The following is a 2415-nucleotide window of genomic DNA, read 5'->3' on the forward strand; positions in this document are numbered from 1 at the left end:
AAAGTCTCAATTTCCTCGTTGTTGTGCTCTGATGTTGGTGCATATATTTGGATGACACCTATGCCAAAAGGTTTTCTCTCTAATTTAGCCACGATGACTCTATCTGACACTCCCCAAAAACCTTTGATGATCTTGCTGTTGCTTCGTCAAATAAAATTCCGACTCCTCTTTCATGGGTTTTTCCTCCTGAATATATAATTGTTTTGGATCCTCTTTTAATCAAGCCTGCCCCCTCCCATCTAGCTTCTGAAATGCCTAACATATTTTGCTTCATCCTATTGCAAGCTAAAAATTTGATCCAAGTTTCCGCGAGCCTATCTACATGTACTACACTAATAGAAGTAGAGTCTACGGTAACTCAATGAAAGAATGGGTATCGAAATTGTTGTCTCCGTCTATTGTGTAGCAAGTCCTGGTGCTTCACGAAGTAATTAGAAATCTTTAAACCTTCTCAGATTGTGATTGTGAGCACAGTGAGTTTTTAGTATTGTTTCACTCTATTGCAGCTTTTGTGTGGTTTCATCTAGAAACAGTTGTAACTATCGATAGATGTAGATTACGGGATATCCTGCAGATTCTAATTGATTTTCTCTAGAAATCTTAATAGTAGCTACCAAGCATATTGCCCATTTTGCTCACTTTTCAGTTATGCACCACCTTGTCTGCAACCCACGCGATGCCAATGAATCACACTGTCTCCATCCGTGCTGTCCTCATCGGTCATTACGTTACAATTGTGGCTCAACGTGAATATATTAATAATATGTATTTACAGAGTCAAAATCATTCTGCATCATTGTGAATCATTAAGACCTCAAGGACAGAGTAAAAGTTCCAATAAATCTGGAGAGTTCTTATTTTGCAAAATTTAGTTTTAACGGTTCTATCAACACTTTAACAACATTTTAAAGTTATTTAAGAGAGGGGACCTTCGAACTCAAGGGCTATCTCTTATATGACAAAGAACCCCCCCCCCCCCCTTAAAAAATAAATTCAAGCGTAAAACGAACTGAGAAAACAGCACACCCATGGTAAGCTGAATAGTTTCAGCACCTGTTCTTCAAGTATTATTAGGATGTTAAAATGCATGTGACGGAAGACTTTCCCTCAAGTATGTATGTTGGTGTTTGCATGTGGATTTAGTGCTAGTCGGCCGAGAGGGGGGGAGGGCATCATTGACCTTTATAAAAAAAATACAAGTAACGAGGAAAAATATAATTTTGTTATTTTAATCGAAACTAATTAATAAACCAAAGCTTTAAAAATACACTCATTGAAAAAGAAACTATGACTAAAAGGACATAAATAGAAGATATTCTTTCGTTATAATCATGAAAATAAACACCAAAAATGTGCCCGAAAAGTGTAATAACTTTTGTGAGGCTGTTGTCGTGCTAGGCAGGGTGTTTCACTTGTGGTTGCCCTCTAGGAAAAAGGTCATAATTCTGGAAAAACTGATTCTTTGATTTCTAAGCAGATACAGTGTACTATTATTTTGTACTGAAAACTTTTGTTCCAATTATTGTAACATTCTTACAGCTAAGGTAAAACTGTACCATTCATTAATGGAACACTATGCAGGAATGGGTGAGTCAAATTAGACCTAAGATGCACACGCAGGTTATAAAAACAGCAACATAATGTTTGGTTGTTTCCCGTAGGTTATGCGATAAACTGGGAGTGTAACGAAAGACAGATCATGGTAATGAGGTATTTAGGATTGTACCAAAAATATGGTTGATTACAGATACAGGGGACACCACTTAATTTAGTGAAAGTTTAGTCAGTACAAAGGTGCATGTAAAGGTGCGCAACTAGGTTGTGAAAACATGTGTTGGTTGTTACAACTATACAAAAAGAAATATTAATAGATTATATCTAAAACTGGGTTTATTGACCGACATAATATTATCAAGGTACTAAAGTAGTATGTTTATACAAAAGGCTGCTTCCAGCAATTAAGAACACCCCTAGTGTTGGATAGAGTTTACCCTTTTCAAAGGTGCTTATAAAGATGCACACGTAGACTGTAAAAGCACGCACATATTCTACACCACCACAATAGAAACTTTGATAAATTTTGGTATCACTTGATATGGTAGCAATTTGGGAAGGTGACACATCATAAAAATAAACAGGTTTATTAGAAAGGCATAAAAAACAATTGGCAGAGACCTAAGTAGCTTTGAATATCTGCTCAAGACAAACGTTCTAAAAAAAGGCGGAAATAATGCTCAGTGACCATAGCCACCCACTGACATTGGAATTTCAACTATTGACCCGCAGTAAATGATATATTTCCCAAACAGCAAGAACAGACATATAGAAATTCATTCGCACCAACTGCAGTGAGGTTACTGAACACACAGTGCTACAAATGAAACACACAGAGAGAGGGAGAGGGAGAGAGAGAGA

The sequence above is a fragment of the Aplysia californica genome, unplaced genomic scaffold (genome assembly GCF_000002075.1).
Source record: "Aplysia californica isolate F4 #8 unplaced genomic scaffold, AplCal3.0 scaffold00314, whole genome shotgun sequence".
Taxonomy (NCBI): domain Eukaryota; kingdom Metazoa; phylum Mollusca; class Gastropoda; order Aplysiida; family Aplysiidae; genus Aplysia; species Aplysia californica.